The sequence below is a fragment of the Bos javanicus genome, chromosome 5, assembly GCF_032452875.1.
Source record: "Bos javanicus breed banteng chromosome 5, ARS-OSU_banteng_1.0, whole genome shotgun sequence".
NCBI lineage: Eukaryota > Metazoa > Chordata > Mammalia > Artiodactyla > Bovidae > Bos > Bos javanicus.
Genome location: NC_083872.1, coordinates 50,759,770 through 50,786,789, shown reverse-complemented (window position 1 = coordinate 50,786,789; position 27,020 = coordinate 50,759,770).

The window sequence follows — 27,020 nt, the reverse complement described above, 5'->3', positions numbered from 1 at the left end:
AGTCAAGTAAATGCTTTCACCATGCTGAGAGAAAGTATTTGTCAATCTGAAACTGACATGAAACAATGATCTTAGGAGCACATTAAAGACATTCTCAAATATATAAACTTTTGGAGAGTTTCTACCCACATTCCCTCCCCAGAAAACTGTTACAGGAGAGGTCCCCAACCTCTGAGATGTAATGCCTGATGGTCTGAGGTGGGGCTGATATAGTAATAATAGAAAAATACAATAAATGTGATGTGCTTGAATCATCTCGAAACCACCCCCCCACCCTCAGTTCATGGAAAAATTTTCTTCCACTAAACCAGTCCCTGGTGCCAAAAAAGGTTGGGGACTGCTGTGTTACAGGATATATTTCAGAAGGAAGAGAAGTTTTCTCTCAAGAGAACACAGTAAACTTATTAAACAAGTCAGTAAATAAATAGTTATTGTTTGTAAAATAATGTCAGACAGGTTTATGTGTTTAATAAAAAAGGGAAAATAATATTTTGAAAAACAAAAATAAACATAAGGGGAGGGTCTTAAATGGGTTTGATGGACTGGGGTTTAATCGTAATTATCAGGGGACAGAAATACAGGATAAATTTAGATGTTCACCATTTGCAGAATTTCTAAAATAGTCCACCAAATACCCCTCCTTAATCTCTGGAAGCTGTGAATATGCTGGATTATCACTCAAAGGAGCTACAAATAAAATTACTGAATACCCAGGAAATATTATTATTATAATATATATTATTGCTAAGATATTCATATTTGAATATAAATATTAAAATAAATATTTAATGCTACATATTATCTTTGGAATATTTATTTAGCTTTGTATATTTCTGTATATATATTTCTATAAATCATACATTTTAAAGTTTCAGACATAAGATATTTTATGTATATTTCATATATTATATATATAATGTACATATGTAAAGAAATATTCAAAGAATAAGTCATGGCATTAAATATTTACTTTAATAAACAAGGAAAATAAAAATCATTGAAGTAAACCTTAACTACCAGAAGTTATAAGAAAATGTAAATGTAAAGAGAGTAGAAATAAGAACTTGATAAAAAATGGAAAGCAATAAATTAGAAAACAGAAAATAATGGTAAAATAATTAAATCAAAGAGTAGCTTTTGAGGGGGAGATTAAAAAAAGTCACACTTTGACTAACTTAGTAAGATAAAGAAAGGAGAATGCAAATAAGCATAAGAAAATGTAATGCTATTCTTTAGGAAACAAAAAAATCATAGAAAACTACTTCTTTTGATTTCTTTTTTTATATTTTACTTTATTTATTTTCTAATTTAAATTTATTTATTTTAATTAGACGCTAATTACTTTACAATATTGTATTGGTTTTGCCATACATCAACATGAATCCACCACGGGTGTACATGTGTTCCCCATCCTGAACCCTCCCTCCAACCTCCCTCCCCATACCATCCCTCTGGGTCATCCCAGTGCACCAGCCCCAAGCATCCTGTATCCTGCATCGAACCTGGACTGGCGATTCATTTCTTATATGATATTACACATGTTTCAATGCCATTCTCCCAAATCATCCCCCCCTCCCTCTCCCACAGAGTCCAAAAGACTGTTCTATACATCTGTGTCTCTTTTACTGTCTCGCATATAAATATTTAAAGTTCTTCAGCCTTGTGTAAATATTTGAAAACCAGAATAAATTTGATGCTATTAAGAGATATATAATTTACCAAAATTGATTCCAGAAGAGAGAGCAAATAAAAGAACACCAATTACAATAGAATAAATACAGTTATTAAAGAGCCACTCCGCTTATAGCAGGAGGCTCAGAGATTTCACAAAGGGATTGTATATAAATATTTAAAGACATTTATCCAATGGTGTTTGGGCTTCCCTGGAGGCTCAGCGGTTAAGAAACCGCCTGTAATGCAGGAGACTGCCTGCAGTGCAGGAGACTCAGATTCCATCCCTGGGTCAGGAAGATCCCCTGGAGGGGGAAACGACAATCCCCCTCTAGGATTCTTATTTGGAAAATCCCACGGACAGAGAGGTCTGGAGGGCTACCCATTGGGTCTCAAGAGTCAGACATGACTCAGCAACTAAACCACCACCTACCACCATCCAATGCTGTTTAGAGTAGAAAAAAGTTTTAAAATAGAAAAAAGCAGGAAAAGTTCTACATTCTTTTATAAATTAAGAAATATTTGGATACCAAAACCCACAAGATATCTTGTGTGCAAGTTTATATGCACACACATGTACACATACTGAGCTGGATTTTTTTTTTTCCCAAATCACAAATAAGTATTTGATTTTGTCAAACGGTTTTTTTGTATCTAGTAAAACAATCATTTTTTTTCTTTTCTGTTAATATGGGGAGTTATATTGATTATCTTTTAAATTTTAAATGGCATTGCTATCCCATGGATAAAATCTTGAGGTTGTGATATATTTTCTTTTTAAAATATTATTGGATTCGATTTGCTATATTTAAAGAAATTGTGCATCTATGTTCTTAAAAGACATTGGTCTACAGCAAGCTTTCTTTTTTTATTGAAGTATATTTGGGCTAACAATATTCTGGATTTGGTATTAAAGTATTACTGTGTTCATAGATTGAATTAGGAAATGCTCCTTTCTTGTCAATTTTCTGAAATAGTATCAAGCTGACATTATTTCTCCCCTAAATATTTGGTAGAATAAGAGAAGCCATCTGGGCCTGGAGTTTTTATGTATTGTTGTATTAGATTTGCTGATATTTTTAGAAATTGTGCCTCTATGTCTATGGTGAACTTTTTTGTTGAAGTATGTTAGTACTAACAATATTACATTAGTTTCAGATGTATAACACAGTGATTCAATATTTTTATACATTCCCAAATAATCACCACTATGAGTCTAGTTATTGTCTGTTACTATACAAAGTTATTACAGAGTTATTGACTTTATTTCCCATGATATACATCATGATGACTTATGTATTTCATTACTGGGAGTTTTTACCTCTTAATTCCCTTGCCCTATTTTGTCCATCCTCCAACTTAACTCCCCTCTGACAACTATTATTCTCTTTATCTCTGAGTCTACTTCCGTTTGGTATATTGTTCTTTGGTGTGTGTGTGTGCTTTTTTAGATCCCGTGTGTAAGTAAAATTATACAATATTTGTATTTTTTTCAATTTTTTTTTATTGAAGGATAATTGCTTTACAGAACTTTTTGTTTTCTGTCAAATCTCAACATGAATCAGCCATAGGTATACATACATCCCCTCCCTTTTGAACCTCTCTCCCATCTCCCTCCCCATCCTACCTCTCTAGGTTGATACAGAGCCCTGTTTGAGTTTCCTGAGCCATACAGCAAATTCCCATTGGCTATCTATTTAACATATGGTAATTAATGTGAGTTTCCATGTTACTCTTTCCATACATCTCACCCTCTCCTCCCCTCTCCCCATGTCCATAAGTCTATTCTCTGTATCTGTTTCTCCATTGCTGCCCTGTAAATAAATTCTTCAGTACCATTTTTCTAGATTTCATAAATGTGCCTTAGAATACGATATTTATCTTTCTCTTTCTGACTCCACTCTGTATAATAGGTTCTAGGTTCAGCCACCTCATCAGAACTGACTCAAATGCATTCCTTTCTACAGTTGAGTAATATTCCATTGTGTATATGTACCACAACTTCTTTATCCATTCATCTGTCAATGGACATCTAGATTGCTTCCATATTGTAGCTATTGTAATTAGTGCTGCAGTGAAAAATGGGATGCATGTGTCTTTTTCAATTTTGGTTTCTTCAGGGTATATGCCTAGGAGTGGGATTACTGGGTCATATGGTGGTTTTATTCCTAGTCCTTTAAGGAATCTCCATACCATCTTCCATAGTGGCTGTATCAATTTACATTCCTACCAACAGTGCAAGACATTCCCTTTTCTCCATACCCTCCCAGCATTTATTGTTTGTAGACTTTTTGATGATAGCCTTTCTGACTGGTGTGAGGTGATATCTCATTGTGGTTTTGATTTGCTTTTCTCTAATAATGAGTGATGTTGAGCATCTTTTCATGTGTTTGTTAGCCATCTATATGTCTTCTTTGGAGAAATGTCTGTTTAGGTCTTTTCCCCAATTTTTGATTGGGTTTTTTGTTTTTCTGATATTGAGTTGTATGAGCTGCTTGTATATTTTGGAAATTAATCCTTTGTCTGTTTCATTTACTATTATTTTCTCCCATTCTGAGGGTTGTCTTTTCACCTTGCTTATAGTTTCCTTTGCTGTGCAAAAGCTTTTAAATTTAATCAGGTCCCACTTGTTTACTTTTGTTTTTATTTCCATTACTCTCGGAGGTGGATCATAGAGGATCTTGCTTTGGTTTGTCACTGAGTGTTCTGCCTATGTTTTCCTCTAAAAGTTTTATAGTTTCTGAGCTTACATTTAGGTCTTTAATCCATTTTGAGTTTATCTTTATGTATGATGTTAGGAAGTGTTCTAATCTCATTCTTTTACATGTAGCTGTCCAGTTTTCCCAGCACCATTTATTGAAGAGGCTATCTTTGCCCCATGGTATATTCTTGCCTCCTTTGTCAAAAATAAGGTACATAGGTGCATCAGTTTATTTCTGGGCTTTCTATCTTGTTCCATTGGTCTACATTTCTGTTTTTGTGCCAGTTAAATACTGTCTTGATGACTGTAGCTTTGTAGTATAATCTGAAGTCAGGAAGGTTGACTCCTCCGGCTCCATTCTTCTTTCTCAAGACTGCTTTGGCTTTTGTGTTTTGGAGTCTTTTTTGTTTCCATATGAATTGTGAAAATTTTTTATCTAGTTCTGTGAAAAATACCATTGGTAATTTGATAGGAATCACATTGAATCTATAAATTGCATTTGGTAGTATAGTCATTTTCACAATATTGATTCTTCCTAACCAGGAACATGGAATATTTCTCCATGTGTTTGTTATCTTTGATTTTTTTCATCAGTGTCTTATAATTTTCTGTGTACAGTTTTTTTGTCTCCTTGCTATGCTAATGCTAAGTCACTTCAGTCGTGTCCGACTCTGTGCGACCCCATAGACGTCTGCCCACCAGGCTCCCCCATCCCTGGGATTCTCCAGGCAAGAACACTGGAGTGGGCTGCCATTTCCTTCTCCAATGCATGAAAGTAAAAAGTGAAAGTGAAGTCTCTCAGTCATGTTCGACTCTTAGCGACCCCATGGATTGCAGCCTACCAGGCTCCTCCGTCCATGGGATTTTCCAAGCAAGAGTACTGGAGTGGGGTGCCATTGCCTTCTCCGTTTTGTCTCCTTAGGTAAGTTTATTCCTACATATTTAATTCTTTTTGTTGCAGTGGTGAATGGGATTGATTCCTTAATTTCTCTTTCTGAGTTTTCATTGTTAGTATATAGAAATGCAAGTGATTTCTGTGTATTGATTTTGTATCATGCAACTTTGCTAAATTCACTGATTAGCTCTAGTAATTTTTGATACTATCTTTAGGTTTTTCTATGTACAGTATCATGTCACCTGAAAACAGTGAGAGCTTTACTTCTTCTTTTGCTATCTGGATTCTTTTTACTTTTTTTTTTTATTCTCTAATTGCTATAGTTAGGACTTTCAGTTTAGTTCAGTTCAGTCACTCAGTCGTGTCTGACTCTTTGTGACCCCATGAATCACAGCACGCCGGGCCTCCCTGTCCATCACCAACTCCCGGAGTTCACTCAGACTCACGTCCATCAAGTCAGTGATGCCATCCAGCCATCTCATCCTCTGTCATCCCCTTCTCTTCCTGCCCCCAATCCCTCCCAGCATCAGAGTCTTTTCCAATGAGTCAACTCTTTGCATGAGGTGGCCAAAGTACTGGGTTTCAGCCTCACCATCAGTCCTTCCAAAGAAATCCCAGGGCTGATCCCCTTCAGAATAGACTGGTTGGATCTCCTTGCAGTCCAAGGGACTCTAAAGAGTCTTCTCCAACACCACAGTTCAAAAGCATCAATTCTTTGGCACTCAGCCTTCTTCACAGTCCAACTCTCACATCCATACATGACCACAGGAAAAACCATAGCCTTGACTAGATGAACCTTTGTTGGCAAAGTAATGTCTCTGCTTTTGAATATGCTATCTAGGTTGGTCATAACTTTCCTTCCAAGGAGTAAGTGTCTTTTAATTTCATGGCTGCAGTCACCATCTGCAGTGATTTTGGAGCCCCCCAAAATAAAGTCTGACACTGTTTCCACTGTTTCCCCATCTATTTCCCATGAAGTGATGGGACCAGATGCCATGATCTTACTTTTCTGAATGTTGAGCTTTAAGCCAACTTTTTCACTCTCCTCTTTCGTCAAGAGGCTTTTTAGTTCCTCTTCACTTTCTGCCATAAGGATGGTGTCATCTGCATATCTGAGGTTATTGATATTTCTCCCAGCAATCTTGATTCCAGCTTGTGCTTCTTCCAGTCCAGCATTTCTCATGATGTACTCTGCATATAAGTTAAATAAGCAAGGTGACAATATACAGCCTTGACGTACTCCTTTTCCTATTTGGAACCAGTCTGTTGTTCCATGTCCAGTTCTAACTGTTGCTTCCTGACCTGCATACAGATTTCTTTTCTTTTTTTTTTTTTAATTTTATTTTATTTTTAAACTTTACATAATTGTATTAGTTTTGCCAAATATCAAAATGAATCCATCACAGGTATACATGTGCTCCCCATCCTGAACCCTCCTCCCTCCTCCCTCCCCATACCATCCCTCTGGGTCGTCCCAGTGCACTAGCCCCAAGCATCCAGTATCGTGCATTGAACCTGGACTGGCATCTTGTTTCATACATGATATTTTACATGTTTCAATGCCATTCTCCCAAATCTTTCCACCCTCTCCCTCTCCCACAGAGTCCATAAGACTGTTACATACATCAGTGTCTCTTTTGCTGTCTCGTACACAGGGTTATTGTTATCATCTTTCTAAATTCCACATATACTGCATACAGATTTCTCAGGAGGCAGGTCAGGTGGTCTGGTATTCCCATCTCTTGAAGAATTTTCCACAGTTTATTGTGATCCACACAGTCAAAGCGGAGAAGGCAATGGCAACCCACTCCAGTACTCTTGCCTGGAAAATCCCATGGATAGAGGAACCTGGTAGGCTTCAGTCCATGGGGTCGCTAGGAGTCGGACACGATTGAGTGATTTCACTTTCACTTTTCACTTTCATGCATTGGAGAAGGAAATGGCAACCCACTCCAGTGTTCTTGCCTGGAGAATCCCAGGGACGGGGGAGCCTGGTGGGCTGCCATCTATGGGGTCACACAGAGTCGGACACGACTGAAGCGACTTAGCAGCAGCAGCAGCAGCACACAGTCAAAGGCTTTGGCATAGTCAATAAAGCAGAAATAGATGTTTTTCTGGAACTCTCTTGCTTTTCGATGATCCAGCAGATGTTGGCAACTCGGTCTCTGGTTCCTCTGCTTTTTCTAAAACCAGCTTGAAAACTATGTTGAATAATAGTGGTGAAAATGGGCACCCTTTTCTTGTTCCTGATCTTAGGGGGAATGCTTTCAGTTTTTCACCATTGAGAATAATGTTTACTGTTGGTTTATCATATATGGCCTTTACTATGTTGAGGTAGGTTCTTCTATGCCCATTTTTTGAAGAGTTAATCATAAATGGGTGCTGAATTTTGTCAAAGGCTCTTCTGCATCTATTGAAATGATCTTATGGCTTTTATCCTTCAATTTGTTAATATGGCATATCACATTGATTGATGTGCATATATTGAAGAATCTTGCATTCCTGGAATAATCCCATCTTGATCGTGGTATATGAGCTTTTTGATGTGCTACTGAATTCTGTTTGCTAAAATTTTTTTGAGGATTTTTGCTTCTATGTTCATCAGTGATATTGGCCTGTAGTTTTCTTTTGTTGTGTTGTCTTTATCTGTTTTTGGTATCAGAGTGATGGTGGCTTTGTAGAAAGAGTTTGGAAGTGTTCCTCTGCAATTTTTTGAAAGAAGTTTAGAAAGATAGGCATTAGCTCTTCTCTAAATGTTTGATAGAATTCTTCTGTGAAGCCATCTGATCCTGGGTTTTTGTTTTTTGGGAGATTTTTGATCACAGCTTCAATTTACAGTGCTTGTAATTTTGTTGTTCATAATTTCTATTTCTTCCTGGTTCAGTCTTGGAAGATTGTACTTTTCTAGGAATCTGTCCATTTCTTCCAGGTTATCCATTTTGTTGCCATGTAAGTTGTTAATAATAGTCTCATAATCCTTTGTATTTCTGCATTGTCTGTTGTAAGCTCTCCTTTTTCATTTTTAATTTTGTTGATTTGATTCTTCTCTCTTTTTTTCTTGATGAGTCTGGCTAAAGGCTTGTCAATTTTGTTTATCTTCTCAAAGAACAAGCTTTTAGTTTTATTCATCTTTCCTATTGTTTCTTTCGTTTCTTTTTCAATTATTTCTACTATGATATTTATGATTTCTTCCTTCTAACTTTTGGAGCTTATTGTACTTCTTTCTCCAGTTGTTTTAGGTGTAAAGTTAGGTTGTCTATTCAATGTTTTTCTTGTTTCTTGAGGTAGGATTGTATTGCTATAAACTTCACTCTTAGGACTGCTTTTGCTGCATCCTGTAGGTTTTGAGTTGTCGTGTTTTCATTGTCATTTTTTTCTAGACATTTTTTGATTTCCCTTTTGATTTCTTCAGTAACCCGTTGGTTATTTAGTAATACGTTGCTTAATCTCTCTGTGTTTGTGTTCTTACAGTTTTTTTTCTTGTAATTTATATCTAGTCTCATAGCGTGTGGTTGGAGAAGATGCTTGATATGAATTCAATTTTCTTAAATTTACTGAGGTTGGATATGTGATCCAAGATATGGTCTATCTGGAGAATGTTCCATGTGCACTTGAGAAGAAGGCATATTTTTCTACATTTGGATGGAATGTCCTGAAGACATCAATGAGATCCATCTCACCTAATGTATCATTTAAGACTTGTGTTTCTTTATTAATTTTCTATTTTGATGATCTGTCCACTATTGTGAGTGGGGTGTTAAAATCTTCACTATTATTGTGTTACTGTCAATTCCTGCTTTTATGTCTGTTAGTGTTTGTCTTATGTATTGAGGTGCTCCTATGTTGGGTTCATCAGTTCAGCTCAGTTGCTCAAACCTACCTGACTCTTTGTGATCCCATGGACTGCAGTATGCCAGGCCTCTCTGTCCATCACCAACTCCCAGAGTTTACTCAAACTCGTGTCTATTGAGTCAGTGATGCCATCCAACCGTCTCGTCCTCTACTGTCCCCTTCTCCTCTCACCTTCAATATTCCCCAAAGTCTGAAGTTTCAGCTTCAGCATCAGTCCTTCCAATGAATACTTAGGATTGATCTCCTTTAGGATGGACTGGTTGGATCTCCTTGCTGTCCAAGGGACTTTCAAGAGTCTTCTCCAACACCACAGTTCAAAAGCATCAATTCTTCAGTGCTCAGCTTTCTTTATAGTCCAACACTCACATCCATACATGACTACTGGAAAAACCATAGCTTTGACTAGACAGAGCTTTATTGGTAAAGTAATGTCTCTGCTTTTTAACATGCTGTCTAGGTTGATCATAACTTTTCTTCCAAGGAGCAAGCGTCTTTTAGTTTCATGGCTGCAATCAGCATCTGCAGTGATTTTGGAGGCCTCCAAAATAAAGTTGGGTGCATAAATATTTACAATTGTTGTGTATTCCTCTTGGATTGATCCCTTCATTATTATGTAGTATCCTTCCTTATCTCTTGTAATCTTCTTTATTTTAAGATCTATTTTATCTGATATGAGGATTGCTACTCCAGCTTTCTTTTGCTTACTATTTGCATGGAATATATTTTTCTATCCTGTCACTTTCAGTCTATATATGTCTTTAGGTATGAAGTCGGAGAAGGCAATGGCAACCCACTCCAATACTTTTGCCTGGAAAATCTCATGGAAGGAGGAGCCTGGTAGGCTGCAGTCCATGGGGTCGCTAGGAGTCGGACACGACTAAGCAACTTCACTTTCACACATTGGAGAGGGAAATGGCAACCCACTCCAGTGTTCTTGCCTGGAGAATCCCAGGGACGGGGAAGCCTGGTGGGCTGCCGTCTATGGGGTCGCACAGTGTCGGACACGACTGAAGCGATTTAGCAGTAGCAGCAGCAGGTATGAAGTGGGTTTCTTGTAGACAGTATATATGGGTCTTGTTTTTGTGTACATTCAGCCAGTCTGTGTCTTTTGGTTGGAGCATTTAATCCATTTGCATTTAAAGTAATTATTGATATATATGTTCTTATTGCTGTTTTCTTATTTGTTTGGGGTTGATTTTGTAGATCTTTTTTCTTCTCTTGTATTTCTTGACTATATAATTCCCTTTAACATTTGTTGTAATACAAGCTGGTTTGGTGGTACTAAATTCTCTTAACTTTTGCTTGTCTGAAAAGCTTTTTATTTCTCCATCAATTTTGAATGAGATCCTTACTGGGTACTGTGATCTTAGTTGTAGATTTTTCCCTTTCAGTACTTAAATATATCCTGCTATTCCCTTCTGGCCTGCATAGTTTCTGCTAAAAGATCAGCTGGTAAGCATATGGGTTTCCCTTATATGTTACTTGTTGCTTCTTCCTTGCTGCTTTTAATATTCTTTCTTTGTGCTTAGTCTTTGTTAGTTTGATGAGTATGTGTCTTGGCATGTTTCTCCTTGGATTTATCCTGTGTGGGACTTCTTATACCTCTTAGACTTGATTGACTATTTCCTTTTCCATATTGGGGAAATTTTCAACTATAATCTGTTCAAAAAATTTCTCATACCCTTTCTTTTTCTCTTCTTCTGGGACCCCTATAATTCAAATATTGTTGCATTAGATATTGTCTCAGAGGTTTCTGAGACTATCCTCAGTTCTTTTCATTCTTTTTACTTTATTCTGCTCCTCAGAACTTATTTCCACCATTTTATCTTCCAGCTCACTGATTCGTTCTTCTGCTTCAGCTATTCTGCTATTGATTCCTTCTAGAGTATTTTTAACTTCAGTAATTGTGCTGTTTGTCTTTGCATATGTATTCTTTAATTCTTCTGTTGAGTCACTTCAGTCGTGTCTGACTCTGTGTGACCCCATAGATGGCAGCCCACCAGGCTCCCCCATCCCTGGGATTCCCCAGGCAATAACACTGGAGTGGGTTGCCATTCCCTTCTCCAATGCATGAAAGTGAAAAGTGAAAGTGAAGTCACTCAGTTGTGTCCGACTCTTTGGAACCCCATGGACTGCAGCCCACCAGGCTCCTCCGTCCATGGGATTTTCCAGGCAAGAGTACTGGAGTGGGGTGCCATTGCCTTCTCCTTTAATTCTTCTACATCTTTGTTAATTGATTCTTGCATTTTCTCCATTTTGTTTTCAAGGTTTTTGATCATCTTTACTATCATTATTCTGAATTCTTTTTCAGGTAGCTTACCTATTTCCTCCTCATTTATTTGGACATCTGTGTTTCTAGTTTGTTCCTTCATTTGTATGTAGTATTTCTCTGCCTTTTCATATATATATTTTTAAACTTACTGTGTTTGAGGTCTCCTTTTCCCAGGTTTTAAGGTTGAATTCGTTCTTCCTTTTGGTTTCTGCCCTCCTAAGTTGGGTCCAGTAGTTTGTATAAGCTTCATATAGGGTGAGATTTGTGCTGGGTTTTTGCTTGTTTGCTTGTTTGTTTTTCCTCTGATAGGCAAGGCTGAGTGAGGTGGTAATCCTGTCTGCTGATGACTGGGTTTGTATTTTTGTTTTGTTTGTTGTTTAGATGAGGCGTCCTGAGCAGGGTGCTACTGGTGGTTGGGTGATGCCAGGTCTTGTATTCCAGTGGTTTCCTTTATGTGAGTTCTCACTATTTGATACCCCCTAGGGTTAGTTCTCTGGTAGTCTAGGGTCTTGGAGTCATTGCTCCCACTCAAAATGCTCAGGGCTTTATCTCTGGTCAGGAACAAAGATTCCACAAGTGGTTTGTTATGACATTAAGTGAGATTGAAACAAGTATCCAAAAACAAGAAACCAAAGATGAACCCCAGACAAATGGCAGTTACAAAATCAGGCAAATAATAATTAAAATAATGGAATATAAACATATACATATACACCCATGATCTAAGCCAAAACAGTCCAACAAAAATAAAGTACAATAGATTGACCTGGAAAACAAAGGAAACCAAAAATCATATCTACCTGAACATATCTAACTTAAGCACAAACTGGAAAACAAAACTAAAGCAAGGTGCCAACTGGGGAATAAAGCAATGAAAATAAAACTAACAAATATGTTGGGAGGAAAGGAAAGAAAGAAAAGAAAGAATAGATATGCAAAGTTAAATAGAGGTAGATGAAGATTTATACACATTAAAGATTAACTGCAAGGGGAAAAGAACAGTAGGAAAGGCAAATGAAGGAATAAATGTAGAAAAATATAATAGGTTTTAAAAAATTAAAAATTAAAATTATAAAAAAGAGGGGAAAAAATGGAAGAAAGGAAAAAGGAAAAAAAGGAAAACTCCACAGAACTGCAAAAGCCCAATGTAGAGGCAGAGGTTTATAACAACAAAAAATGTGACTGAGAAAAAAACAGAAAAAGTTCAGTTAGCTTTCATAGTGCCAATAAAATCAACAACCACAACAGAGGAGGGGAAAAGGAAAAAAAAAAAAAAGAGAGAGAGAGAAAATTCCGAAAGAATTACAGAACAAGTCAAAACGTAAGAATAATAAATGTTTTTCTTGAGTCACTGCAGTCAGAGGCCTTTCCCTCGATGGGAGTCACAGTCCACCTCACCTCCCTAGGATGCCTCTAACACTGTGCTGATCTCTAGACCTACTGTGGGGACAGCTCAGATTCAAATCTGGTCCTAGTGCTCTGTGTTCTTGCCTCCAGTGTCCACAGCTATCGGAACTAGTGCATTTTGTTTTGTGGAAGCTCTCAATGACTCTTTATATATTCCATAGACACAGAGTCTGCCTAGTTGATTGTGTGGATTTAATCTGCAGCTTGTACAGCTGATGGGAGGGATTTGGGTCTTCTTCTTTAGCCACACTGCCCCTGGATTTCAATTGTGGTTTTATTTCCACCTCTTCATGTGGGTCGTTCACTGGGGTTTGCTTCTGAAGCTGCCCTGAAGGATTTGGGTTTGCCTCTGTGAGGGCCAGATGTGAAGGTGGTGCAGAGTCTTAGGTCACAGGGGTTCTGGCAGCACGAGGTACTCAGGGGAGTTGGCGGCGAGGGCAGCAGGAAATACAGTGTTCTAGAAGGGTATGGAAACCAGTATTGGCCAATACACTCCAATATTCTTGCCTGGAGAACCCCACCTCCCTGACAGAGAAGCCTGGCAGGCCACAGTCTACAGGGTCACAAGGATTCGGACATTACTGAAGCGACCCTGTGTGCATAGACGCAAGACTTTTTTTGCCTGTGGCAGCTCTGACTCAGTGAGAGTTGAGCATGAAGGTGGCACAGCTGCTTGGCTTGTGGGTACCCTGGTGGCACCAAGTGTGCAGGGACAGGGACTGCCTCTGCCGCAGGAGTTATAACCTTATCAGAGTCTTTTTTCGAGCCTCTTGTAGCTGGCGATCAGAAGGCCTCTTTGTCCAGTCTTTCTCCATAGCTCTGTGCATTCAGGCACTGAAAAGGGCTTCCTTGCCTGGGGTCCTTCTCTGTTGTTCAGCATGTCTGGCACATAGAGGTTCCCCCCTGGCTGGGGTCCTCTCTGTAGATTGGCGTGTCAGTCACTTAAAGGGGCACCCTGGGTGGGATCATACTCTGTAGTTCAGTGTGTCAGGGCTTTGATGGGCCAGCCTCTCTACTGTTCAGCTGGCACTGTTTATGTGTTGTGGGAGAGAGGCTATGGTGATGGCTCCACCCCCTACACATGACTCAGCAGTATCACCTTGCTTCCGTGGCTGCCTGGCTTTCCTCCATAGGCATTTCCCACCACCATCTCCTCCCTCACATCCCCTCCATACGTCTCTCCATAGTCAACAGCAGCCCTTCCCCGGGGGTTGCTCCACAATCCCTAAATTCCAGTTCCCAGGGCTGTGCCTTCCAGGGGATCTGTGTGCCTGTCTGGGGTATGTATGGCTGCAGCAAAGCAGTCTGATTCTCATTCCATTTAGGCTGCCACAGGTCAGCTGTTTCACTCTCAGCCTTAAATGTTTCCCCTCTGACTCAGACAGTTGCCCCAGTGTGGGGATCAGACCCCTGCTTTAGTTCCCCCAACTGCCGAGGACAGGTCCATTTCTACTGTCAGTCCTGTTTTCCCCTTAGTTTCTTCATCCTACCAAGTTTTGCATGGATTTATATATTCTTTTCTGATGGGCAGATACTCCTGTCCTCTCTTAGCTGATGTTCTGCATTCACTTCTGTGTCTGAAGGTGTGTTCCTGATGTATCCATGGAGAGAGATGTACTCCACGTCCACCTTCTCCTCTGCCATCTTGTTCTCCCAATATTTGTCCTTGACATTTCATTTAGCGTAATAGTCTCTAAGTCTGTTGTGGACTTTTATTTGAGGAAATATTTTAACTGCAGATTTAATATCTTTATTAAGGATTTTGTCTATTTGTTATCTATTTCTTCTTGGGTAAGCTTTGATAGTTTGTATCTTTAAAGGAATTTTTCCATCTAGTCTTAAGTTGTTGATTTATTGACATAGATTGTTCATAGTATTCCCTTGTTGTTGTGTTGTTCAGTCACTAAATTGTGTCCAACTTTTTTCAACCCCATGGACTGTAGCATGCCAGGCTCCTCTGTCCTCTGCTATCTCCTGGAGCTTGTTCAACATGTCCACTGAGTCTGTGATGCTATCTAACCATCTCATCTTCTGCCACACCCTTCTCATTCTGCTGTCAGTCTTTCCCAGCATCAGGGTCTTTTCCAGTGAGTTGGCTCTTTGCATCAGGTGACCAAAATGTTGGAGCTTCAGCTTTAGCATCAGTCCTTCCAATGAATATTCAGGGTTGATTTCCTTTAGGATTGACTGGTTTGATCTCCTTGCTGTCCAAGGACTCTCAAGAGTCTTCTCCAGCACCACAATTTGAAAGTATCAATTCTTTGGTGTTCAGACTTCTTTATGGACCAACTCTCACATCTTTACAAGACTACTGGAAAAACTATAGCTTTGACTATGTGGACCTTTGTCGGCAAAGTGATCCTTCTGCTTTTTAGTATGCTGTACACTGCCTAGGTTTGTCATAGCTTTTCTTCTAAGGAGCAAGTGTCTTTTAATTTCATGACTGCAGTCACCATCCACAATGATTTTGGAGTCCAAGAAAATAAAATCTGTCACTGTTTCCACTCTTGCCGCATCTATTTGCCATGAGGTGATAGGACCAGATCCCATGATCTTAGTTTTATAAGCTATTCCCTTACTATCATGTTAATATTTGTGGAAATTTTAGTGATTGCACCTTTCTTTTGTTCTGGATATTCTTAATTTGCATTTTTCTTTCTTTCCCTGATCACTCTGGTTAGAGGTTTATCAATTTATTGATCTTCTCAAAGAATCATAGTATTAGTTGCTGCATTATACATAAGCATAAATTTAGTGGTCTAATGCAAGAGAAATTTAGTATCCTGTAGTTTCTTTGGGTCAGGAATCAACATGGTACAACTGATTCACCTGCTCAAGGTTTCAGGAGGCTGAAATCAGGGACTTAGATATCTTCTGAGGCTTGAGATCCTCTTCCAAGCTCACTCCTTGTTGGCAGAATTCATTTCCTTGTGACTCTGAGGCTGAGGTACCCATCTCCTTGCTAACAGTTACTTAGAGACTGCTTTGAGCTCCTACAGGGCTTTCTCACAACCTTGCCCTATGGCCTCTTCCTTTCCCAACATGATATCTTACTTATTGAACCAATATGAGAACACCTGCTATGGCTTCTTATCCCTTAAGGATTACCTGATTTTTATCTTTCTTTTTGACTAATTCATAGTCAACTGATTAAGGACCTTTATTTAAACCTGCAAAATCTCTTGCTATATAGTGTAGCATAATTATATGAGAGAGATTCTATCATAATCACCTATCTTTCTTGCACTCAGACTTCCTGGTAGCTCAGCTGGTAAAGAATCCATCTTCAATGCCAGAGATCCCTGTTTGATTCCTGGATTGGGAAGATACCCTGGAGAAGGGATAGGTTACCCATTCCAGTATTCATGGGCTTCCCTGGTGGATCAAACAGTAAAGACTCCACCTGCAATGCAGGAGACCTGGGTTTGACCCCTGGGCTGGGAAGATCCCTCGGAGGAGAGCAAGGCAACCCACTCCAGTATTCTTGTCTGGAGAAGCCCATGGACAGAGGAGCCTGGCAGGCTACCATCCATGGGGTCACAAAGAGTCAAACATGACTGAGCAACTAAGCACAGCACAACTTCCTGCACTCGAGGAGAGAGGATTATGCAGATGGGATAGACTTGGGGAGTGTGTCTTGGAGGGCCATTTTAGAATTCCTCCTACCACAATAAAACTTTGTTTTCATTGATTTTTCTATTGTTTTTCTTCTTTTTTATTTCTTCTTTCTCTAATTTTCCTCTGATATTTATTGCTTCTTTCATTTGCTTACTTTGGCCACCTGATGCAAAGAACTGACTCATTTGAAAAGACCATGATGCTGGGAAAGATTGAAGGTGGGAGGAGAAGGGGACGACAGAGGATGAGATAGTTGGATGGCATCACTGACTCAATGGACATGAGTTTGAGTAAACTCTGGGAGTTAGTGATGGACAAGGAGTCCTGGCATGCTGCAGTCCATGGGGTTGCAAACAGTCGGACACGACTGAGCGACTGAACTAAACTGAACTGAACTAAGTAAATTTTTACTTTGCTCTTCACAAACTGGGAAAGTAGGTTATCAGTTTGAGACCTTTCTTCTTTTCTCATGTAGGCATTTATGCTCTCAGTTTACCCCCATGTATTTCTTTAATGGTATCCCACAAATATTACTGTGTTGTACTTTCATTTTCTATAGTTCAAAATTTACTTTATAATTCTCTCTTTGAGTCCTTCAAAATAACCCATGTGTTGTTTACAACTATGTTGCTTTAATTTCCAAATACTTGAGGATTTTCCAGAAGTCCGTTGTTAGTTTCTAATTTAATTCTATTTTGATTCTGGAGTATACTTTGTATGATTTAAAATCTTTTAAATGACTTGAATCATTTTTATAGACCAGAATAGGATTAATATTGGTAAATATTCTGTGTGTAGTTAGAAAGAATGTACATCTGTTGTTGGTTGTGCTGTTCTATAAATGCTAATCAGGTTAAGGTGACTGATAATTTTGTTTAAATCTTCTACATCCTCACTGATTTTTGGTCTATTTGTTCTTATTAAGAAAGAGGTACTGTAATCTCCTGCTATAACTGTGGATCTACTTATCCTTGCAGTTCTATTAGTTTTTGCTTCATGTATTTTGAACCTCTACTATGTTTACCCAAGGATAGTAACATTTTCATTTGAAATATGTTTTCTAGCTTCAGTGTTAGTAATTTTTCCTGATCTTTTAAAAGAGCAGACTGTGTGAAAAGGATAGTTTGTGATGCAGATAGGGAATGATCTCTTTTCATTTTTTGTGTGCACAAAACAAATGCATAACAATATACTGATCCAGTAAAGGAGATTAAAGAGTGACCTTATGTGGAAGAATGTGATGTCACAAAATTCAAGAACAAGGCATATTTCAAGGAAGGAGTTGTCCAGTGTTTTATGCTACAGAAAGCTCATGAATAGGACTATAACTACCCTTTTGGCTTAGTGTTGGGCAGATCACTGTTGACCTATGTGAAAGCTAACTTGATGAAGTATTGAGGGGGGAACCACTGTGAATTCTCCTGAGGAGTGAATGAAGGCGAGAAATGATGACAGCAAGTATACATGGTTCCTGGGAAGAGTCAGATATCTTATGCAAAGTACCTACTAGAATGACTAGAGTATGCTGCTAAGTCACTTCAGTCGTGTCCGACTCTGTGCGACCCCAGAGACGGCAGCCCACCAGGCTCCCCCATCCCTGGGATTCTCCAGGCAAGAACACTGGAGTGGGTTGCCATTTCCTTCTCCAATGCATGAAAGTGAAAAGTGAAAGTGAAGTCGCTCAGTCGTGTCCGACCCTCAGCGACCCCATGGACTGCAGCCCACCAGGCTCCTCCGTCCATGGGATTTTCCAGGCAAGAGTACTGGAGTGGGGTGCCATTGCCTTCTCCGACTAGAGTATATTCAACCCTTAATAGAAATGGCTACCATTATTATTATTGCTATCATTGTTACTATCATTGTTGTTTTATTTTTTACTTTTATTGGAGTATAATTGCATTACAGTGTTTGCTAGTTTAGTTAGTTTCTACTTATTGTCATTATTTTAATTAGGAGCTTTCAGCCATCATATTGGGATTAATTGGAAAAAGACAAGAAGTCTAATAACAACAATAATAATATATACTCACGTTGTTGTTGTTGTTCAGTCACTAAGTCACGTCCAGCTCTTCACAACCCCATGGACTGCAGCCTGCCAAGCCTCACTGTTCCTCACTATTTCCTGGAGCTTTCCCAAGTTCGTGTCTGTTGAGTTGGTGGTGCTATCCAACCATCTCATCCTTTGCTGCCCTCTTCTATTGCCTTCAATCTTTCCCAGCATCAGGGTCTTTTACAGTGAGTTGGCTCTTCATATCAGGTTGCCAAAGTATTGGAGCTTCAGCTTAAGCATCATATCCATAGCTGACTTTTACTAAACAGTTCTATTGTAGGATTTATTCTACATTTTAGTTCTACATGCACTAACTCTTAAACTCCAGAAACATAAGTAGTTATTTATAGATGGCATCACCATTTCCAAGCTCTATGACTTTAACAAAGTGTTTAACTCTTTAACCCTAGATTCTTTACCTGTGTCTCTCTTCATGATATGCCTGTTATCCTTTAGTAAATGGTTAATAAAATGTAGCTATTATAATTTTCATCATGTCTTGTGACTATCCATAGACTTAACATTTCTTAAGGTGCAGAGATACATTCTTTCCTGGATAAAAGCACAAGTATGAATTAGTCACAATTGGCATTGCATAAGAAATATGGATTACAGAACAGGTTATGTCCTAAAGTTTTTACAGAAGACACAGAAACATCACTCAAATGGCTGTACCTTAAATAAGACTCTAAATAGGCTGAAAGAATATCCTTGGATAGCCTATGAAATTATTTAGTGGTTCAGTAGTTTTGTTTCTGTTTTGGGTTTTTTTTCTGAGAAGAAATATAGAATGAAATTTTGTAAATATGCTCAAGAGAATTATTGCTCAACAAGAAATGCCCAATTGAAATGAGGTAGGCCACAGTTTATACACAAACTAAGTATGTATGGATTTGGTTTAAATTAGATATACATGCTGCCTAAAAATAGTACTTAGTATCTGTTTTTATACTACAATCCTTTGGTTGGGGATTGGCAGAGTCCCTAGTCAGGTATAATTAAAAGAAAAGTGCTCTGGTCCTGCCCAATCATGTTTTCTGTCATCATTTAAAATCCAGCACCTTTTACATTCTGGTCTGCTCTGTCATGGTGTTCATCACAGCTTTTTAACCATGAATGTAGAGGACTATCTTTATGGTCTCCTGGCCACGTTACTTACTCTCAGGGCTTCAATGACTATCTATATGTGGGAACTCCCAAATCTGTATTTTTAACCCAGGATATTTTCTTGAGATCATACTTAAATATTTACCTTTTTACTTTACATCTCCATTTTGTTCTACAGAACCGCAAATTCCACATCATCTGGGACTAATCTCATCTGTCTGTCCCAAATATTCTCTCCCTTCTGTATTTGGCCTCGTAGTGAGTGGTAACAACCAATGGCCCATATGCACGTGATGGCCATTCCTTTACTTCCCCCAACCCCTTATTCTTTAATGAGATATATTGCCAAGTGATATTGATTCTGTATCTATGTTTTTCTGTCAGAGCTGAGGCTTTCCCTGTTTTTTCATTTGTGCCATCTATGAAGACAGCATTTAACTCTCTCTCGACTCAGACTCCACCAACCCAAATTCCCTTTTCCCCATTCATTTTTTATACAATGTGTTGATGACTAATCTTTCAAGAACTTGAGTTTTCAACCAGCCTGAGGTGTGGTGCCTTGCACAGGGCAGTATTTTATATCAGAGTGGGGTTGCCAGGAAAAGGCTGGGGTAGTGGGGAATATTTCATGTTTATCAAAAGTGAAAAAGAGATTGAACCTAGAAGAAAACATTGTTAGCCATCCTATTCTTGATTTCATGGTTTCTTCCCCCAGTGTGAAGTGTTTCTGGAGGCTCAGAAGAGAAATAATTAATATGAAAAAGACTTGCGGTTATTTGTACATTTTCAATAGTATGATTTTTTCTTGAAGATTTGGCATGAATTGCAATATTTTTCCAGCTTTAGGTGTTGGTTTGAACTGGATTCAGAAGCATATTTTGAGTTGGTGACAGAAACAGGACTAAGTTGACCTAAGATTTAGAAGCATGTTTTATGTTTTGGTTGGCTACAGAGGAAGCAGTGTGTTGATGTCAACTGCAGAAGTGAGTTCCCTGGTGTTTGTTCTCCTGGTTGCTGACGTTCAAAACATGAGCTGTCACTGACTGGTTGGCTTTTAGGGGCATGTTCACTGAAGTAAGTTGTGACTAATCAGTTAGGTTTAAAAATTTGTTCTGGTTTTACTTGTTTCCATGATTATATGATTGTCATTTATTAATTAGAAAGGTTTAAAATAACCACTTCTGTGGTTATCTGTTACCATGGATGTAAGATGATAGTTTTTCTAGAAGTGTGGAGACATTTTATTGTCACCTATCAAAGCATATTGCCATATCCTATGTTTAATTGCTTATTCAACTGACCCATCTTTTCTAAAACTCTAAACTATGGAGCTGTTTCTCCCTTATTAGTTTATCTTGGCATCCAGCACAATGCCTGGCATACCATAGTTGTTTAACAATTATTTGTTGAATGAATAAATGAAAATGCATGTTTTCTCAGATTTGGTGCTATTAATATTTTGGGCCTAACAATTCTTTGTTTGGGGAGCAGTCTTTTGTATTGTGGAATGTTTGGCATGATGCCTAGATGTCAGACTGGAGTAGGAAATGACAACCCAATCCAGCATTCTTGCCTGGAAAGTTCCATGGACAGAGAAGCCTGGTGGGCTATAGACCATCGGGGTCACAAAAAGTCAGACATGATTGAGGGCCCATTTACTGCACTGCACTGCACTAGATGTCAGAGGAATTTGCTCTGTTGTGGCAACCAAAGTTACCTCCAGCCATTGGTTAAGTTCCCCTTAAGGTGCAAAATCACCAGGCTATGTGATAAAATTCTTGGATTTAAAGAGATTGAAATACAGAATTAGAGGTAATTCATGTTCTATTTAAACTCTGATTCACTTTACTATAAGAGCATTAACTGTGTTGGGAGAAAGATCCAAGGTTAAGTAAAATGAAAGTGAGAATAAATTTGAGATGAGGCATAGGATCCCGTTGAGCAAAGTTTGCTATGTTGATTTTCTCAGCAGAAACAAGCCCCTTTGTTAAATATTTACACAAGGGAAATGTACATTTTGACTTCCTAGACCTAATATGCTGTGCTGTGGTCTGCTGTGCTTTAAAAACATTTCTCATTTTTCATGCTTTCCTCATGCATGAATATTTAGGTAATTATCATTAGCCCCATTTTATACAGAAGAGAAAACTGAGGCTCAGTTGTTAAAGGACTTGCCCAAGATCAAACAACCAGTTAAATAACTGGACTATATCTCTAATCCAGCTTTATCTGTCCACCAAACCTTTCCTGCTTCTCATCTGCAGGAAATGGCAGGGAAGCAGGGGCATCGTTTCTCTTAGGAAACAATGGGTCACATCAAAATCTGAATCTCCCAGCAGGTGTTCCAGGTGAGCTTCATCTCTGGGAGGGTTCCACATTCTATTCCTGAGAAAGAGGCAAACATCCTGTTGAATGGAATCAGGTACCAGCTACAATCTCTCTCACACAAACCTTGAGCAGAAAAATGAACACCCTCTCTCCCAACTTGCCACCACTCTAAATGGAAGTATTGCATTACTAGAGAATAGATAACAGAAGAAGTTTGGATAGCAAATCATTCAGCCTATTGACATTAAATAAAAGTTTTTACTTATTTAATTGATTCTTTTTAGTTAAGAAACACTTAAAATAACTGGTCCTCTAGCAAGCAAAATTGTGTGCTGTAATATAATACAGATTTAAAAATTTCTATCAATTGTTATCGAAATGATGTACACTGAGGAGATAACATTGTTTATTAACAAATTTATCCATGGGTTTGTGACTTTTTTCCCGCTCTGAGGATTGTTTTGAGAAGTTCAAAAGAGAAATGTTTAATACAAAAAAATCTTTTATTATTTGTGTATTTTCCAAAGATAGAATATTTTTATTTGGCTTGAAGACCTGTCATGAATCCCAATAACATCCCTGAGCATTGGAGTTCTGTTTTGTTTTCAGTATAATTGACAGTTTTAGAAAAATTTTGCATATCTTCCTGCTTTGGTAGCCATTGCTCCTATGTGAGATTCAATTAGAAATTAAACTAAAGGGAAACAAGTACAGTATTTTATTAATAATAGGTATTCTGATATACAGCATAAGGAATATAGTCAATAATACTTTAATAATTTTACATGATGACTATTGGTTATTAGACTTATTATGGTGCTTGTTTTGTTATATATTTAATGTCAAATCACCATGTTGTACACCTGAAACTAACATACTGCTGTACATCAGCTTAATTTAGGCTTAGGACTAAGATTGTACATTCACTTAGGACTGCTAGAAAAGGTGGCTGTTCTATTCTTTTGTAAGTTTTGGTCCTTCTGAGAAAGTTTTCTTAAACATCAGGAGAAACTGAAGTTTAATTTCGTCAAGCCTATGTTTGTCTTCTAATTGAGGAACTACAGAATATTATTTGGGGTAATTTTTGGATTTCTGAAAAATGAGTTAGCCAACCTTCTGAGCTTAAGCCATGAAGATAATTCTTCTAATTTTTCTTGTTATACAGTCTGTGAGAGACTCGGTGGAACCAGTGTTCATACACCTTGGTGAGACCTGGTTCACCGTTGCACAAACTGCTTTCCTTTCTCACTCAGTTCTATGAAATAGCACTTCACCTGAGTCACCTCCCGGATGAGGTGTTTCCTACCTTTCAGTTACTACTGCAGATCACTTGATCCAGCAAATTTTCATTATCTCCTCTTTCCAAATATAGCTACATCCCAGATGCCAAATAGGTGTTCAGGAAGTTGCTCTAAATTGCATGGAGATGGCACACAAAATACTTCCTGTTTGCCGCGCCAAGCCTAGATGATGCCATAATTTAAACAGCATAAACTTGACCTGTCTCACTGGGGCTGAGCTTTCAAATCCAGTGCTTTATCCCAAGGTCAATGACTGAATATTTTTATTTTGAGCAACACTGGAGAATAGTGGTACAACTATCCGGCTCATCCATTAGTACTTTTTTCGCTTTGGTTCTATGTAAATTCCCTGGCAAATGATATATATTTATATACCTTGTACTTAGAGCCATCCTAATTATGTATATGGTTAGTGCTTAGGTTTCTGATATACTTTGGATTATCTTTTAATCTTTATTTTTTGATAATGAAACTTATGTCTGTGATGATGATATTGTATTTGGAAAGCTTGAAAGCTGGGGTTGGCAGTTGGAGTGACCAGCTTTACCTGGAACTGTTGAAGAAGGAGAGTATTATTCTCTGATGGGCCACTCCTATAGGGACAGACATGTCTTTGGGACAATTCTTTTCCAAATAACTTACAAATAGAATCTAGGAGTGTTAAATTATGATGCTTGAGTGAAAAATACCATGCTTTTATTTACACCATGCAGTAAATACTTTACTTTTATTTCTGTTCTTTGAGCTGTTATAAATGACACAGTAAAAATATATGTGTTATTTTTGACCATGAGTAGCAGGAGCTATAATTGGAGAAGGAAATGGCAACCAACTCCAGTATTCTTGCCTGGAGAGTCCCAGGGACGGAGAAGCCCGAGTCAGACACGACTGATGTGACTTAGCAGCAGCAGCAGGAGCTATAACAAGGGTTTTGCATGCATTATCTATTTAATCCTCACAAAGGCAATGAGATGGATTAACTGTCATTTTACAAATGAAGCTGTGGGTTTCAAGGTTAAATGAACTACCCCCAAACACAGAATCAACACTAGCCTTGCTCACATTTCACTGGTGGGTCTTTTTTCTCCTGAGACTGTGCTCTTAGTCACTCTACTAACTCATTTCTGAAGTAGGAACTCTCACCATATTTGCTATCTACCTGACAGTGGAGGGTCTGGTTTAGGTAGAAAATATTTTTCCTGTTGCCATATTCTTGCCATGATTGTCACAGAGTCCATTTTGTCTGTGATTGGACAGCACTTAGGGAGCAAGAAGCTTTTGAATTTCAGATGTAACTTGACTATCTGAAGATTCCTTGAAAGTCTGTTTCCTGGCTTTAAAAAAGACATTTTCTTTTCATCTCTTAATAATCATTGACAAATTAAAAACTTTTTTTTTTTCTGCTCTGTGTGGGTAAATTCAGGCTTCACTTTCAAGTTCCTTCTGATATGACTGAGATTTGCAGTGGAAAAAAAATTGGCTAAGTAAGTCAGTCAACTCTAGAAATGGGCCACACAAGATCTTATGAAATTTAAACCTTATTATAAATCTCATATTGTCATCACAACACTCCAAAATACAGTCTCAGTGGAAGATACCCTGGTTTTGGCAATTAGTTTTAGTACTGAGGATATAATTTGATACACAATAATCATATTAGAAAATAAAGCAAATGCTTAAATTTTTTTTTGTTTTATTACTTTGTTTTAATCAAACAAATTAAGGTTCCAACAGTTGAAAGATAGTGTATATACTCAATGATGCAGCTTAGAGGAAAAAACACTGGGTAACAGAAGCATCTTCATCACTGGGAAAAAAATCTGATTAACACTACAACTGAGTAGTCCAAAGTAACAGATATAACAAGCATTTTGGCATTTAATTGTTATGAACAAGAGGGCAAAGTATATCTTTATTTCCAATATGACCTAATATACTAAATTTAAAAGTTGAACCAATATGAAATTAGATACCAAGGAAACATTTCATGCAAAGATGGGCTCAATAAAGGACAGAAATGGTGTGGACCTAACAGAAGCAGAAGATTTTAAGAAGAGGTGGCAAGAATACACAGAAGAACTGTACAATAAATGTCTTCACGACCAAGATAATCATGATGGTGTGATCACTGACCTAGAGCCAGACATCCTGGAATGTGAAGTCAAGTGGGCCTTAGAAAGCATCACTACAAACAAAGCTAGTGGAGGTGATGGAATTCCAGTGGAGCTATTTCAAATCCTGAAGATGATGCTGTGAAAGTGCTGCACTCAATACGCCAGCAAATTTGGAAAACTCAGCAGTGGCCACAGGACTGGAAAAGGTCAGTTTTCATTCTAATCCCAAAGAAAGGCAATGCCAAAGAATGCTCAAACTACCACACAATTGCACTCATCTCACACGCTAGTAAAGTAATGCTCAAAATTCTCCAAGCCAGGCTTTAGCAATATGTGAACCGTGAAATTCCAGATGTTCAAGCTGGTTTTAGAAAAGGCAGAGGAACCAGAGATCAAATTGCCAACATCCGCTGGATCATGGAAATAGCAAGAGAGTTCCAGAAAAACATCTACTTCTGCTTTATTGACTATGCCAAAGCCTTTGACTGTGTGGATCACAATCAACTGTGGAAAATTCTGAAAGAGATGGGAATACCAGACCACCTGACCTGCCTCTTGAGAAATCTGTATGCAGGTCAGGAAGCAACAGTTAGAACTGGACATGGAACAACAGACTGCTTCCAAATAGGAAAAGGAGTACGTCAAGGCTGTATTTTGTCACCCTGCTTATTTAACTTATATGCAGAGTACATCATGAGAAACACTGGGCTGGAAGAAGCACAAGCTGGAATCAAGATTGCTGGGAAAATATCAATCACCTCAGATATACAGATGACACCACCCTTATGGCAGAAAGTGAAGAGGAGCTCAAAAGCCTCTTGATGAAAGTGAAAGTGGAGAGTGAAAAAGCTGGCTTAGAGCTCAACATTCAGAAAAGTAAGATCATGGCATCCAGTCCCATCACTTCATGGGAAATAGATGGGGAAACAGTGGAAACAGTGTCAGACTTTATTTTTGGGGGCTCCAAAATCACTGCAGATGGTGACTGCAGCCATGAAATTAAAAGACGCTTACTCCTTGGAAGGAAAGTTATGACCAACCTAGATAGCATATTCAAAAGCAGAGACATTACTTTGCCAACAAAAGTCCGTCTAGTCAAGGCTATGGTTTTTCCAGTGGTCATGTATGGATCTGAGAGTTGGACTGTGAAGAAAGCTGAGCGCTGAAGAATTGATGCTTTTGAACTGTGGTGTTGGAGAAGACTCTTGAGAGTCCCTTGGACTGCAAGGAGATCCAACCAGTTCATTCTGAAGGAGATCAGCCCTGGGATTTCTTTGGAAGGAATGATGCTAAAGCTGAAAGTCCAGTACTTCGGCCACCTCATGCAAAGAGTTGACTCATTGGAAAAGACTCTGATGCTGGGAGGGATTGGGGGCAGGAGGAGAAGGGGATGACAGAGGATGAGATGGCTGGATGGCATCCCTGGCTTGATGGATGTGAGTCTGAGTGAACTCCGGGAGTTGGTGATGGACAGGGAGGCCTGGCGTGCTGCGATTCATGGGGTTGCAAAGAGTCGAACACGACTGAGCAACTGAACTGAACTGAACTGTTTTCTCTATGCAAATATAAAAACTATATTTCTATTAATTGTAATTTTGTGAGCTAGCTATACTTATTGGCAGTAGCGTAAAATTAATAAAGTTACCTGTAATGTCATTTTAAAAATCTGCTTCATTGACTATGCTAAGGCCTTTGAGTGTGAGG